Source organism: Phalacrocorax aristotelis, chromosome Z (genome assembly GCF_949628215.1).
Source record: "Phalacrocorax aristotelis chromosome Z, bGulAri2.1, whole genome shotgun sequence".
NCBI lineage: Eukaryota > Metazoa > Chordata > Aves > Suliformes > Phalacrocoracidae > Phalacrocorax > Phalacrocorax aristotelis.
Window position 1 is genome coordinate 10,724,673 of NC_134311.1, and position 16,786 is coordinate 10,741,458.

At 41.3% G+C, this 16,786-nt stretch overlaps 1 protein-coding gene across 2 annotated transcripts in view; it reads right to left on the minus strand.

Moving 5' to 3' along the window:
• Window positions 1–16,786, minus strand: part of MOB3B (MOB kinase activator 3B) — a 104,314-nt gene that overhangs the window by 69,124 nt on the left and 18,404 nt on the right. For both annotated transcript variants that reach the window (XM_075078474.1, XM_075078473.1), the window contains exon 2: window positions 3,960–4,063. The gene's annotated coding sequence lies outside the window, so the exon portion shown is untranslated. The remainder of the gene's footprint in view (window positions 1–3,959; window positions 4,064–16,786) is intronic.

Sequence of the window (16,786 nt, forward strand, 5' to 3'; positions counted from 1 at the left end):
AAACTGAAAAATAATAAATGGCTAAAGAACAAGGTTGGTCCCTCTGTTGTAACTGAGTAACAGTGGCTTAGGCGGGTATCAGGGGATAAAACATGATGTTTGAAGTCCTTTATAGACAAATGCCATTAATCATATTATCAACATATTTGTCACAAGCATATTAAAGGCAATGTTAGGTACAAGTATTGCATTTTAGTATCCCAATACTTCAATTACAATCATTTAATTCCACTTCTGTCAACAAATTTCCCTTCTACACTACAACTCTCCTTTAGCAAAATTGTTTGTACAAAACAATTAGAAGTTGATTAAACATCAGTCATTTCTATGATGAAGTATATCAGCTGTTTGACAGCAGCAGAATCAGATACGACTGTCCAAATCTTAGGTGGTAAGTCCTGTTTATTAACCCAAATGAGGCATGCTTTTCACCATGGGGATAAATGTATTTTAACAGGGGACTCGCCTCTCAACCAGTATCATTCTAGTGCCTTTTACAGGTATTAAATAAAATTATACCTCATTTGAAGTTCTGGAAAGGTACACTGAACACCATGAAGACACTGAGCGTACCCTGGCACTTATTCCTTCACTGCAAGTTTATATTGTAACAGAACCCAGGGCAATCCAGTCAGGAACATGGTCTTAATGTAGCATACAGTTTAAGGTGAACTCAAATAGGTATCTCTCAGAACTACAGTAAAGAAACTGCAAAAAATGTATGGTGTAGATTACAGTCAAATTCAGCCTCTGTTCCTCTTTCATCCAGGAATTTAAGGTCTTTTCCCTCTGCAGACTCATAGTCAGGCAGGGGTATGTACGGCTACAATTTTTTTCTGAAAAGTCACTCCTGCCTCATCTCCCCACCTTTCATGTTCCTGCCTTCTTGTCATCTCCCCTGAGATACCCGGCCCAGACATTTACATATCCCCTTGCAGGGAGCTGTATGAGACTAAGATGTAAACTGCAATAATTAAACAAACAACCAATTTTTTCATCCTAATCAATTTCTTTGATCCCCTGCTTGGCCACACAGCACAGGGAAGAGGACAGCATAAGGCAAGGTCTGTGTGGAAGGCAGAGGATGAGACAGATGGAATAGGAAACCTGTGTGAGTGCTTTTTCAGCCACAGCTACTTTAGTGAATCACAGTGTTTGCCATGATCATTTCAGACCTCCCAAACCTTCAAAGGAGGTGGGGAACTCCCTTTAGCTTGGGAAACTACCAAGGCTGAAGTCTGACAGAGTGACAGATCATAGTGAAGCGTGCAGTTATAACAGTCCCTTTTGAATGCTTGGGTTTTGGTTTTGTTTTTTTTTCGTTACACACCTAGGTTCTTCCAGTTCTCTCCCTGGTTCACAGGCTTTTACTAGCCTGAGCTGTGGCTAACACATGTGCAAACACAGTAACTAAACTGCATTCTCTGTAAGTACACAAAGAGCCTCTGCTTTCAGTTATCAAGCCCTTGTGGCCTGCTACGCCCTTCCATCACTAATAAAGCAAAGCCTTTATGAGTGCCTGTGCCTTGTTTCGCCAGCTGCTGTTACAATCATTGCTCTTGTAAACAGTTACCATACCGGTGGATTGGGGGGTTTGGCTTACTCACTGTGGTAAGAGTAGCAATAGAATCAGCTCACTAACCATGCTTCTGCCAAAATCTCAGTCTCTGTGGATGCAGTCCTCACCACAACAGTGTATGGTCGTTACACTTTCGTAGCAGGCTTATTGCAGCATCTGCTGCAACAGTAAACTGTTATCCCCCTTTCCTTTAAACACAATATACAGAAGACTGTTGAAAGGACTAAGAAAATTTTAATGGCCTTGAAGAAGAGGAGATACAAATGAAATTACGTGGTGATTCTCCGCGATATTACACATTTGTCTCCTCCAGCTGGTTTCATTTCTGATGCTAACCTGTTTCTCACGATGAAATTTTGACGATTCTGCAGTCATGGGAGCTCTGATACTGACCAACAGCACTAAAATTTTATTTTTACCCTCTGAACACTCTCCTTTGACAAGACATTAAGAACTCCTTATTAAACTACAGTTGAACCTCACAAACCTCTCTGTTCTGTTCAGCTTACTTCACTCCTAAATCTATATTCTGGCTTTTAAAAGCACTGGCACAATTGAGTAGGCAGTGAGACTTAAAATACGATTTTTTGCTCATTCCTACGCTCTCAGAAGATCCAAACAATTCCGACGCAAAAGCCTAAAACTAAGTCCATTGAAGTCTGTTGAAAAAAATGCCAGTCAGTTCATGTGAGTGATAGGGAACAGCAGAACATGCACACATGAAAATGTAGTCTGAGACTTCACGTCAGGGCCTCACTCTTCTCCTTTGTGCACAGATCAACCAGAGGGCAGGTCTTCCTGTATAAGGCAATACAATGGCTTATCTGCTGGAAGCAGCAGTTTATCCCCTAGAACTTCAAGCGCCATACTTTGCATGCAGTGGCCAAACTCAGTTTTATTTTTGGTCTAAATCTTAGCTTTGGGAAACCACGTATGTGTTCTGCTTTAAGAAAAAACTCTAAATCATATGTTCCACCTCAGTGACATTTCAAAAAACCCACTCGTTTTCTTGTCCAGGGAAAGCATGCAGAGAAACAGAGATACAATGCCAGAGACATGTTACGTACTCTACACTGGCAGAGACAAAAAGCTAACACTCCATGGAGAAAACAGGGCTTCCTGCAAGCATAGATACTGAAAACCAGATGTAAGAAGGTCAGCTGACATCCATTCAGACCCTTTTGCCTTATTCTGGCTTCTCCTACCAAAGCCTAAGTTAATGTGGGGAGGTGGACAGGGGAGAGGCAGGTTGGTTACACAGTGCCTCAGCAACTGTCCCAAGAAGCTCCGGATTTCAGAGATGTTTTCCAAAGCAAATACCCGCACCGAGGCTCTGGCATCTTCAATTGGTGCACTGCGCCCTTTCTAACAAACACTGACATGAGCATGGTGATTTTCAGTCACAAAAAATTACCCTTAACTCCATGCTGCTGAGAGACAAAATTTGCCTAAAATCATGTGGGAGTCGTAACTGAGGTCAAGCCTGACCTATGCAGCCCCTCGAATTGACTGCCAGCAACTCAAAACTGAGTGGGATTGCTATGGGCACTAAACACTCCAGTAGGTGAAGTAATAACAAAGGGGAGATAGGATTTATTTGTGTTTATAAAGCAGGGCTGATCAAAACAAGGCAAAATACATAGTTCTTTACAAATGGAGGATACTTTAATTGCAAGTATCTTTCAATTATTTATACCATAAATTTAAAACCTTGTCCTGAAATGGAGCTCCAGCAGCTGTAGGACCCAATCCATTGACTGTAAACCACAGCTATGCTTGGTTACCAGAAAAGCTAAGTGTATGAAACAACAGAAGAAATCTTTCTTTCCCATGGTTTGGATCAAAGTGCTCTATCTGACAGATGGTGGCAGTGGCAGTAACTACAGCTGATTGTGGACATTTTCAAATTCATACAAAGGAGGCATAAAATCAAGGTATTTGTACATGAGACTTTTGAAGAATACAAAAGATTTCACAGATATGACAGAAAGGATGATTTTGTAGGTTAAGGGTCTGGTGTACTGGTAGCCTGCAACTTGGCAAGTCATACTGTGCTTCAGCAGTGTGCAGTCACAAGGCGTAGCCTGTGCAGTTGGTGGTGGGGTTCCCAGTGTCTAGTTGCGTGATCTATGCTTTCAAACTTCAGAGAAATAAATTATCCACTCTTACTTTATATGTTAGCCTTAACTTGCAGGACTAAACTAACTTGATGGCTGAAGATACTTTCCTTCTGCAAAGCGTTCTGATCACGACCCTGCAACATTATCATCTTCAATCTTACCGTTTGGTCAAAATGACTTACTATTATGCACAGGGGTAAAAACGGAGAATCTGCTAAATATATGCACACACCCCCTAAACCAGACTAGAAACAGAATACCTGGGGTGAGATAATTGTCCACGCTCCAGAGCTCTAAATCAGCAGTCTTGCAGGAGGACTCCCTTAGAGAAAAAAACCAGTGTTCTCTTTGTCATCTGTGACACCTGAAATATAATGAAAGCAAGTAAATGAAGTCAGAGACATGATGTATCAACACTTAATATTGGAAAGAACACTGAAGAGAGTAACTACCGCCTCTAAGGACAGCCAGCTGCTCTCCAATTCATGATACAACTGTCAAGGATTGTTCACCTGGGGAGAGTATAGGGCAGCAAAAAGGTGCTGTCCTTTAATGCAGATTAGCAGACAGAAAGCAGCCAGGACCATATTGCCTGGGCAGCTCTGCACAGACCATAGCGCACCAGCACTAGAGGAGCAACGCACTAGCAATATGATGCAGGCAACAACTGTGGAAGTGCCTTCTTCCCCCTAGACACTGAAGAACAACTTTCCAGTTAATGATTCTACTTTACCTTTCTAGTGAACTAACTACTTTCAAAGCCTCTTCTACAGGCTGCTTAACCAATACCGTGCTTCAGAAGGCATTTAACACAGCAAACAAAACTCCTACTCACAAACTGATCTAGAAGGAGGATTTGGGTGTTTTTTTTAATTAGCACCTGTGGTAAGCACTTTATAGGCAGAAGTACAGTGTTTGATTACTCTTTGCAGTTTGTGGTCAGAGCAACTCTCATCCAGAACTAGCTCTGAGATAAGGATTTTGTGTTTCCCTCAGCCATTTCGCACTATGCAGTACTCTGCTTCTAACCACACACAAAAAATTTACTGTGATATAGGACCAACCTCTTAGCAAGTATAAAAAGAGGAAAACTTCCTTAACTGCAAGCTAAGGATCTGGCTTTCCAAACCAAGATGTCCACAGCTGTGGCCAGTAAATACCCAACACTACAGAAATCAGGGAACAAAAATCATCATTCATACAAAAGTCATCATTCATGACAAGCAGGGAGGGTTAAGATGGGTTCTTTCCCAACCATTACAGCAAGCAATTTACTCTGAAGCAAAGTAACTGAGTACTCCTTGTAGCCTGTGCAGCCATAGCTGCCAGCAAACAGGGAAAGCACAGCTGACAACCTCTGGAAAGTGTCATTTGAAGGACTCTGCTTTGAACTAGAGTGGTTCCCCACAGCCTGGCACTGCTCAGTTTAGCTCTGACTAAAAGCCAGTTGCTGATTTTAATCAAAAATTGACTGTAAAGCTGGCACAGTTTGAAGGTGGGAGTTGTCAAGGTGGCTAAGCTTCTTCCCTCAGAACTAGTTTATGCACCAAGTTTCCCACACCATAACTTCAGGAACTCCCCAACAATTTCTGACCAAGCAAAAAGTAAACCTGATACCTTCCTGTGTGTACCTGTAGACTTGTGTCTAGCACATGCTGTGACTCCAACGCAAGCAGTCTGTCTTAGGCCCCAACCAGAGCAACTTAATTACAAACTTTTATTTGCTGGTATAAGTAAAATGTCAGTAGGGACGTTCTGAGGTGATGTTTCTTAATGAACCCTTGAAACCTTAAGGCCACTTTTCACCATACCTCATCCAATGCCCTCACGTCTCCTGAAGCAGAGCTGGACAAAAGACCTTTAGCAGGAACTGCCTAAAGGCACCTATGTCCTGGCCCTTTTCGCCAAGAGAGTGTAGATGCTGGGGAACACACATCACAGGAAAGGTTGTCGAATCAAAGTCATATCCAAACCAACAGGTGCTTACAGTGGTTACAGCAGTGGAGGAATTCATAGCACCTCCAGTGTATCACTAAACACATGTATAGCCCATGCACCAGTAAGATTCTTATTCCCTCAAAGTAAGATTTTGTAAGACACACACACTCATATAACCCTTAAGACGTCAGAAGCAGAGGTTGGTTCAGAGTATTTATGGCAAAAAAACCCCCAGATCACTGAAGAGAGAGAACAGGCTTTGTGAGATCAGAAGCAGGAAAACCACCAAAATGTGTGGAGAAGTCACTGGGGTAAACAGCCCTGCACTATCTGCACTACCTGCACTCAGACTCTGAGTCTTCTCTCTATTCTTTCAACAGCTCACTCCCAATTTGAAAATCCGAATGTATAGCACTTCATTACCCACCGATATCCTGCTGCTGAAAAACTGACTTAAAAGTATTACCAGAAGGCCTGCAAAATACAGGTTTTGCAGATAATTTGGAGAACCTTACATAAATCATAATTTGTACATTCAAGCTAACAGAAGAAAAACAACACTGAAGAATATCCTCCCAAAACATCACTTATTGCGTGGTCTTAGATGATGATTAGCACCTGAGGTTTCCAACCTACCACAGCCCTCCCCTCATTTTTGTACAGTCTGCCAAATGGGAAGCACTTGTACCAGCAACACGCTTTTCACCAATTCATCCAGACTGTGGCCTAGATGCCACGCCCTGGCTCACATCATGATAGAAACAAGAGTATTGGTTTTATGGTTGAAGGTCTCCATGCCCAGGTTCTGCATCTCTCTCCCTCTCCTATTTCTTACCAGAGACACACATCCTGCAACACCCAGAAAATAATGGTGCTGAGACTTTTTCTTCCACTATATATTTAGCACTTGTACTACATGGCTTTATTATATTTATTTTAATATTTAATTTATTCATGAGAGTTGTACAGAATCTTTCACAATACTGAAAATGCTGATTATGTTCACACAAATTTTAGCACTTATAATTTATTCCTAAACTGGCATTAAGCCAAAACAGCTTTAGACCTACTGCCCTTTAGGATGCTTTCATCATTCTGGTTGCTACATAAATAAATGGTTAGGAAATTGCATTGCTACCTTGCTATTCTTTATCCCATTTCAATCACATCTTTTGCCACCCATGCATTCCATGCATTATGGCTTTAATACAGTCCCAAATTATTTGAGTAAACCCAGCTGTATCACACACAATATCTGCTATTAGAGAGGCAGACACCATTATAATTTTTGAGGCAGCAATCACCACAGATCCCAAGAGTACTCCCAAATAATAATGTATCTGCTCTCTGAAAAGCGTGCCACCCAGGTGACTAACTGAGAAGGCTGAATCCCCATCCTAACACAGCAGGGACAGAAGTACAAGTTTTCTTTAGAAAAATGAGTGAGAACCCAGGATGGCAAGCCACACAACTGAGTTTCTAAGCAAGCAGTTTTATGAGGGAGTCATTGTCTTGCAGACCACTGCTCTGGCTCCAGCAGAGCTTCCAGGGAGAATATTAGACTGCAGATATTTCTTTAGGAACAACTGATAATACCCAAGGAGTACTGAGGTGCAAAGCACTGGACATGTATCTGCAGATGCCATGATTACAGCAAATTGGATGGTACTTCACAGACAGCTTCTCCCATACTGCTTCACAGACTGAAAACCCACATCTCAGCAATGCTATAAGATCATACAAAGATTCAGAAACGCTTTCCCCTATTGGTTTTTCTCTATAAGAAACTTCCATCCCTCTTAATCCCCTCTCTGTTACAAAATACCACCTTCATTTTCAATTTTTATTCCTTCTCCCATTCTTCACTCTTCTACTTAATGTTTCTCACAGTCACGTCCAGGAACTGCAACAAGATTTGGTGTGTCAGCTAGACACCAATTTAGAAGGCTGACAGGAGGCACCAAAGCAAAGACTGCTGGCTACATCCCATTTTGTCTCTATTGAGTTTCTAACCCTAGGTTCAACTATGGAAAACAATCAGGCAAAAATACAAAGAAAGTGTAAACCACCTAAGTTTGCTGCTTTTTATATCATCATGTGCAGACAGGCTCAATTATTAAATTATTGCAGGTGTGTGGGAGTACACGCAATTAGAGAAGTATTCCTCTTGCGTGCTTCCCGTTTTAAGAACAGGATAACACACTACAAGTTATACAGCCTGTAAGACCAGAGCCTATCACCCAATTCTTCACCTGCTTGCTCTAAAATAAAATGAGATTACCTCCATTTAGGTCAGAGCCAGACTGATGTGGCACACCTAGGAATTCAAGATAAAATCCACTATGCTGTGATTCATTCTTTAATACACCTGCTTAAGCTGGCATGAAAACTGTGGTATAAGTAACATATAAATATAGAGGACATGATCACTATAAACGAACATGAGAAATATTGGAGAAAACTTCAAATACTGGCTACACCATTTATAATTACAATGGAATAATCCACTACTGCCAGGAAATCTGAATTTTTTAAATTCTGCTAAGCGTCATCACTATTCTGTTTGTTTCAGCTCCAACTTCTTGATATTAAAACAAATATGAACACTAGCATTGTATTTTCTACTACTTGGTAAAAGAAGAAAAACTAGTCAAACAACAGACAAAACTGAAATGTTCTGAATATAGAAAAATAAAGAGCTAACTTGCAATGTAAGCATACATTCAGATTAAAATATATTTTGATCACTGGACTGAACAGGAGTTAAATTAAGCTCACAGCAGGAAAATGGTCATGCCGATATATTTCAACACAAGATAACAGATAACTTCAGAAGTTTATCCAGACCTCTCTAAAGGTCTAGCTGAGACTTACTTTATTATAAACATATTGATAAGACCTGAGAATATAATAAAAATGTAAAGGTGCTTCTGAAATTGAGTAGGTCCCACACAAACTGTAGTATTCAAAGTCCAATGCAATTTAGTGAAGCAGATTACACCTCCAGAGAGTTACAGAGATGTAATGTGTAGCTGTTCTGGTCTACAGATATATAACAGATTCCGTTCTGTCCTGATTTAACTGCAGCCGGCAACTCAGCCCCACACAGTCACTCACTCACTCCCCCCTGGTGGAATGAGGAGAGAATAAGAAGGGTAAAAGTGAGAAAATTCATGGGTTGAGATAAAGACAGTTTTAACAGGGAAAGCAAAAGCTGTGTGCGCAAGCAAGCAAAAGAAGGAATTCAGTCACCACTATCCATGGGCAGGCAGGTGCTCAGCCGTCTCCAGGAAAGCAGGGCTCCATCACGCGTAACGGTTACTTGGGAAGACAAACGCCACCACTCCAAATGTTCCCCTTCCTTCTTCTTCCCCCAGCTTTATATACTGAGCATGACGTCATGTGGTATGGAATATCCCACTGGTCAGTCGGGGTCAGCTGTCCTGGCTGTGCCCCCTCCCCGCTCTCGTGCACCCGGCAGAGCGCGGGGAGCTGAAAAAGTCCTTGGCTCTATGTAAGCACTGCTCAGCAGTACTGAAAACATCCCTGTGTTATCAACACTGTTTTCAGCACAAATCCAAAACATGGCCCCGTACTGGCTACTGTGAAGAAAATTAACTCTATCCCAGCCAAAACCAGCACACCTTCACATTCTATAGATTACAAGAGACACATCAGTGGAGGCAGAATGTAACCCTTAATTTCTAATACACAGATACCTATTGAACACCCCTTATGCCAAATAACATCATAACCTGGAAAACTCCACAGAACAGTTGTCATCTATGGTGGGCTGGACACATAAAACTGTTGCTTGTTGATAGCAGTCTTTGGATATAGTGACACATATTTCATCTGTGTGGCAAAGATGCTGTATCCAGACTGTGAAACTGTATAGTCCATATGTGAATTGTGCCTCGCACAAAAGAGATTTCAACGTATGGTCCCTAAAGGGTAAGGTGTAACCTTATATGCTCACTTCTGATCTGTCACATCCCCTTGTCAATACGACTGTTAGATTAATTGCATGGTTTATTCCAGTATCAGGCAGATGTTACAGAACAGCTTCACTGAAAAAACGCAAGAAACATTGTGTCAAGTGTTACACTTTTGTCTGCTTAAGAATTCATAATGTTTTGGTTTCTAAGGCATTACCAGATTAATACCATTAGTCTCGGGTGCAGATGGTGCACTGCTGCACTACTGTTTACAACATCATTAAAAGATGAGACTTTGCTGGAAAAGATTCCAAGCATGCAGGCAGCAGCCCAAACAAGTGAATTGGTTTAGCTGCACTTCTTTTTTTGTGCGAAGGTATAATGAATTCTGGGGAAAGGGGACATCTATGGGGAACACAAGGAAACAACTCGTTTCAGGCCCCAGTATCCCTGAAAACTAAAACAACCCCTACTGTTATCCTACTGTCTGCTTTGATTTGAAACACTAGCATGCACACAGAAAGGTCTTCAGGAATAAACTTTCAGTACAAACAGAAATTCTCATTTAAGCTATACTTGCTCTAAACTGAGAATAAGAACTAAGGCATGCTTTGCTTCCCCAAGAAAGAAGTACAAAGGACCACAGAATAGCACAAAACTATCCTGTAAACACATTTACCCTACGGTCAAATTAACACCTTCTTAAAGTAAAGCAGCAATGTTTCTCTGGAAAACATGTTTCCACTTCAGTTCAAGTTTCAAATCCAGTTTACATGTCAGTTTTTGCAGACTGAGTATCACTCCTTCTGCACTATCGCACATTCACTCATGTTTATAGATCTAAAACAAATATCTGATAGTAGCACAGTAAATTAGTTTCAGAGGAAAACTATGACAATGACCTGTGGAAGATAAGTAGTAATAGTCCCTTCTAACTATTTTTGTTAAAGGAAGAAACCACCTCTGGAAATACTGTAACCATCAACCATGAGATGCAATGGGATGTTAAGGATCTCCTAAACACAAACCAATTCTTCATGAGGATTTAACATTTCAGAAAATGCACTTGCAGTTGCTCCTTTCTACAACATTGTACTAACCTGGCCTACTAATGCCAATTCTGTCTCCTTTCTACCTAACAGAAGAGGTAGGAGAGTAGTCTGGAGGGCCAACCAAGATTTGGCCTTTCAACATGAAAAAAATCATGGCAAAAATACACTTTTGGTGGATCTGACTTTTCTTTTTGTGCTTCCCATCATCAAGTGCTTTTGAAAATAAATCTTGAAATTTAAGAGTCCTAGACATGTTTGAAAAATAGCTTTCACATCAGATGAAATATACTAGACAACTTCCTTTAATTTAACTAATAAAACAAGACTGACCTGCCTAAAGAGAAGCTTAGCTTTGATCATTAAAACCAGTACAGATTGTGCTGAATTTAATACTAACGCCTGATAGTGTTACTGCAACAATATAAACACAGTGTTCAGGACATAATTAAACACCACAATTAACAAGTGACAGGGCAATATGAACAACATGATAATACCTATCAGCTTAATTTACTGCATTGCTGAGCACAAGCCCATATCAAGAGCGACCAATGGCCCTGCCTTAAGAAATGTAGTAATTACAAATAATAACTCGGCAACTCCACCTTTCTGGACCAAATGTCAGATTATACGGCATAGTAAACAGTCACACATATTAAAACAAATATGTGCATGAACAAAGTTCCTAACAAGCAACTCCAACAACTCTTAGTTATCTATCAGTACCTTATTGGGTAGGAAACCTGGAGAAGGGAGAGTAAGGCAACTATGTCTTTGGACTGACATTGCCTGAAACGGGCTGAATTCTGAAAGGGCTTAGGACTGGACAAATTTTGACCATACAATTTACAGGGACAACACAATTCAAGCCAGGGAGACGATTTCATGCTGAGCACAGCCTGGTCACCTGAAACAGCCAGGACTGCATGCCCAGGACACAGAAATGTGTTGGCTTTGTGGCTACCAGCCCAGCCCAGTCCTCAAAGTGTTGCTACACTACACTCCTCAGAGCACGAAAACGGGGGAGGCCTTCTAGCCCTTTGGAACACGCTGGTCCAGCACCCAGGATAATCAGTGCTACCCTAATGCAGAACACTGGTGGCTCCAGCACAGATAAATACAGTAGTCCAGCAGGAGCAAGCGCAGCCGCCACTGCCATGACTGCAAAAATAGCAAAAGTTAAAGCTTTCAGGTAAGCCCTGTGGGTTACTGTCATAGCAAAGTACATAAACCCAGGGAATTTATTTCTTCTGCGACGAGGTGTAGGGTACTGGTAAGATACAGAGGGGTTACAGTTAGAACCTTTGGCAAGGGAATCATCTGTTCAAATATAGGTATTTCTGTTGTAGATTGTGACACATTTGGTTCATGTCCAGACTCCCACTACAGTCACACAGAATCCCAGGTTGGAAGGGACCTCAGGGATCATCTAGTCCAACCTTTCTGGGAAGAGCACAGTCTAGACAAGATGGCCCAGCACCCTGTCCAGACAACTCTTGAAGGTGTCCAACGTGGCCGAGTCAACCACTTCCCTGGGGAGATTATTCCAATGGTAACTGTCCTCGCTGTGAAAAATTCTCCTCTCATGTCCAATTGGAATCTCCCCAAGAGCAACTTGCGTCCATTCCCCCTTGTCCTCTCCGTGGGACTCCGTGTAAAAAGGGAGTTTCCATCATCTTTGTAGCTACCCCTTAAGTTCTGGTACCTGGTGATGAGATCCCCTCTGAGCCTCCTTTTCTCAAGGCTGAGAAATGCATTTTTACGACATGACTCACCTCATCCCAGACATGTAAAACACACCAGATGCATCAAACTCAAAAATGCTCATCTGTCTCCACTGACAACAGTGTAAGTGCTGACAGTAGGTAGCGAGCCCAGATATGCAGCTCTTGCGGTGTAAGCTGGAAGCTGCAGATCCCATCCTTAACATCCCCCTTCATGCCCTCATCACTAGCACATCATTAGATTATAGGCATGCTTTGCCCATTTTTCTTCTACTGTCCTAACAGGGGCACAGTAATGCTTATATGTAAAACAAGGTTTTGTTAATACATCCAAGGAAAACATTGTGTGATTTTCTTATGCAATACATTTATAGAAATGAATAATTATTATGTAAATGTCATATTGGGTCTTCACAAAAAAGAGTAATACTTCTCTACTGAATTTTAATACAGCAGTGTAGAAGTGCTTCCCATGGCAGATTATATCACTGCAACAGATTATGAGCTCTAATGTTCTTATACACACATGACTTAAAATCTAAAGGGCAATCAAAAAAAAACCCCAATGCCTGACACTTTCTATCTGATCCCATTGGGGGTATTACGGTTTTAATGCAGCCACTGGTGTCCTCACACATACCGCACTGAAACTTCAAAGTAACTCTTTCCAGATTTACTTCTCTTAAACACAAGGCAATTCCATTGACTCAATACCCACAGATATAAAATATAACAAAGAGCTCAGAAATGTAACCAGATTAGCCACTACCATGGCAGAGATAAAGCCCTCCTGGCCTTCAGTAAAGTAACTTTACTTGCAAAGGTGCGTAACACCTGAAATTCCATCAAGTGTGAACACACTGGTAAGAATTCAGTAACAATTTTTAATTAACACCCTTAGAAATCATTAACCAATTTGGTCCTGCTGAAGAACACCAGATACTAACATATCTTTCTTGCTAGGTCCCCAGATGCTATTGTTGATCTTACCTATTGTCCTGGTTTCAGCCAGGATAGAGTTCATTTTCTTCCTAGTACCTGGTATAGTGCTGTGTTTTGGATTTAGTGTTGATAACGCACTGATGTGTGACTAAAAAGTTCTTGCTGAGCAGTGCTTACACTAGTAAAGGACTTTTCAGCCTCCAATGCTCTGTCGGGTGCACAAGAAGCTGGGAGGGGAGTGGGCACAGCCAGGACAGCTGATCCAAACTGGCCAAAGGGATGTTCCATGCCAAGTGATGTCATGACCAGTATATAAACTGTGGGGACATGGCCAGGGGGCAGCAATCACAGCTCAGGGACTGGCTGGGCATCGATTGGCAGGTGGTGAGTGGTCACATCACTCGTTTTTCCCTGGCTTTTGTTCCCCTCCCCCGTTGTTTTCTTTATCACTACAATTATTACTACTATTATCATTATTTTGTTTTATTTCAATTATTAAACTGCTCTTATCTCAACCCACAAGTTTTCTTACTTCTGCTTTTCCGATTCTCTCCCCCATCCCACTGTGGTGGGGAGGTTAAGTGAGCAGCTGTGGGGGGCTTTGTTGGTGACTGGGGCTAATCCATGACACCTGTCCAAGGCAAATGACTGCTAAATTCAAATGGTGCTACATGACCTCCACCCATGCCCTTACAAATACAGTCTCCTTCCAGTCACCTTATTTTATTTTCACTGTATTGAACACGTTGCCATGAGGCACTAGGCATTACATTAAAAGGCTGTAACCAATTGAATTCAGACTCTCAAGGCTAAATCCTTTATCTAATAAATCATATGCACTCCCTATTATCATGTGCAGCCTTCTACTATAGCATAAATTAACCCCTTATACCTACCTTACTTTCTCTTAGGATACCTCAAGGTATGACCATCTTTTAATTCTAACTAGCTCCTAGATGAGAACAACGTTATGACAGACTTTGGAAAATAGAAGCTGATGGTTTCTGTTGGTGATGACTGGCACAGCTCTCTCTCCAGGCCTTTATTTATATGGTAAGTTGTTTTGTTACCATGTTAGTTTACATTATGATGCAGAAGCAGTACCTGGAAAAGAGGATATCCATTAATAAGGTCATCGTAGCAGACATCCCTCATCACGTGTGGATTCGGCAGCTTGTCTTGATGGACGGCAGTCAGCCTTGAGAATATTGGGGGCTGGCTCTGCAACAAAACTATCTGTTTGAGTGGGGGGGCTGGGTTACCCAGGCTTCTCCCAGCTCATGCTACAGTTTTACTGGTAAGGGATGGACCATTAATTATGTTACTTGTAATTCTGCCTAAAGGAATGACCTGGCACTTGCATCTGCGTGGTTGTACTTTAAGCAGCACACAGCAGGACTCAAGACTGTCTAAAGCAAAAAGCAGAAGCAAAGTTCTGCTTCCTCCAAATTCCTCATAAAGGAGAGAGAAAAGCTGCCTATGCAGTCAAGAAGAAATGTGATATTCTGAACGATTTTGCAAGTAAAAATTTATTTTTGCTAATTCCTCTGCTCTCAGGACACTAAGGGAGTTAAATCATGCATCCCTTGTGCTGTGCATTACAGAGATCAGCCATATTTTTTAGCAGCTCATTCTATTCTTTTCCTCCATCACCAGGGACAAGATGCCTAAGCATTGTTGTTGCAAGACAAGGTCTCTTAAAAGTCGTGTCAAATCAAATTTAATTCAGGGGTTACAGAGGAATGCCATCAGTATTCCACATGCTTTACATTACATTTTAGGACTCTCTCATCCCCTACATACCCCATAGAAGCACACTGTCCCTGCAACCAGCAACATTTGGTGACACTGCAGAAACCAGTAAATTGCTAGCACAAAGCACTAGAAAAAGCTAGGTAGTAAGAAGCCTACACCTGCAAGTAGAATTAGCTGCACAACCCAAGAGGAATTTTCCCTCTTTGTAATTCTTTAAAGGCCATTAATGTAATCAAGTTGTGTTTGGTGTCTTCTACCAGTACAATAAACCAAAAAGGAGTCAGATTATAAAAGTTATTTTATTAACTAGTGAAAGACCTGGTTTTCAAAAGGCCCCTCTCTCTGCTGTAAGATATAACCACAAAATTCTTATCAAAACCAATCCCACTGTTTCTTGTGTAAAATATTTGTCTTCTCAAGTGCTTTGAGAACAGCAGATGACAGCAAGAAACATGAGAGCAAGTCATAGCAGGCCAATAACATGCTAAGGGAGAAAACCAGTTGCCTCATTCAGAGTTGCCACCTCTTTGTAAAGCTAGACTCCAAACACATTCTTTAAGTGCACTTTGGCACCTCTGTTTAACTTGGCTTGAACCTGCTCAATAAAACAACATTCTGCATGTCCCGGTTTTCACCAGATAATGGAGTCTTCTGGAACAAACAGATTCACACTGGAAATGAAATAAATCTGGACTTCAAGATGACAGAAGAATGTGTAGCACAAACTTGTCATCTTTGTATCCCTCAGGAAGTTTTTCCTCTGACCTGCTAGGAAATTACAGGGCTTTTAAAGTCTCAAAGGCATTAAACTAGAATAGGCATGGTCATAATTATTAAACTAGCACATTCAACCTGCAAGCAGAGCAGAGAATAGTGGAAGTGGAAGGTGACAGCTCACATTATTTGAAAAAGTATGGACATGACTCATTAGATTTTCTGGGACAGACAGAAGAGTAGAGGATTAATTTTATTTACTTTATGAGTTCACCTTTGTCTCCTGCATGTACTCTAGTCCTTCATCTAACTGCTTGACAGTCACCTCCTTGTCACTGTCTTGGCTCTTAGCTCTGGAAACTGTACCACTTTCCAAAGGAATAGCAATATTTTATACTGAAGAGATTTATAAGACGTCGCCTATGGTCACTGTCTGCAAATGCTAAGTTCTGAGGAAGAAAAACAGTATCAAGGGGCAAACTTAGTTAATGAGAGCAAATGTAAAACCTCTTGGAGGTTCCAAGGCCCAGCATCTTCTCTCCCATGCCAGTACCTCTTTCCAACATAGCACATCTGGCCATCGATCTGTGATTAAGAGAGATCAGTTACTCATTCGCCTTTCGTACCCTGAGTAAAGGCCTCTGTATGTTTGAACTTACTCAAGTGATTTCCGTACACCTCCAACTAGTCTGTAGGTTTGGACTCTGCCACAGTGAACGGTTTTCTGGCACCAAGTACTTTTGATCAGGGGAACAAAATGCAGTCTCCTCCAAGCTGAATTATCACTATCCCATTGAAGGAAAAACCTCCATCTGCTACTCACACTTCTGGTGCTGACAACCACAACAAAATTATGGAAAAATATTTTAATTCAGAAAATTACATTGTTCAAGACTCCATTAGAAATATCAAGCATTATATTTATAACGATATTACTTATAAGTGTATCTACTGCTTATAAGGACATTCCTTACAAGAAATTAAACTCCTTCAAAACAGCTTACCATTGATCTCTGCTCAAGAT